We start from the raw sequence: 250 nt of genomic DNA on the forward strand, positions 1-250 counted from the left end.
GCAGGGTGAATATTTGACTTGCCAACATAAAACAGCCAAGAAATCGTTCAATCACGTCTTCCCTCTGACCGCCAGCATCGATTTTCTTTCCTGCTGTAAAGCTACAGTTGAAGCCCTGTTCTCGTCGAAAGAGCACTCTTCCATGATCATGTTAGACCCAAAATGTCATAGAACTCCAAAATACAAACTGCACCAACGAAAAGCCACTGCGAAGTGACAGGAATGCGGTCCAGCACAACATTTTTGCGGA

The sequence above is a fragment of the Sycon ciliatum genome, chromosome 8, assembly GCF_964019385.1.
Source record: "Sycon ciliatum chromosome 8, ocSycCili1.1, whole genome shotgun sequence".
NCBI lineage: Eukaryota > Metazoa > Porifera > Calcarea > Leucosolenida > Sycettidae > Sycon > Sycon ciliatum.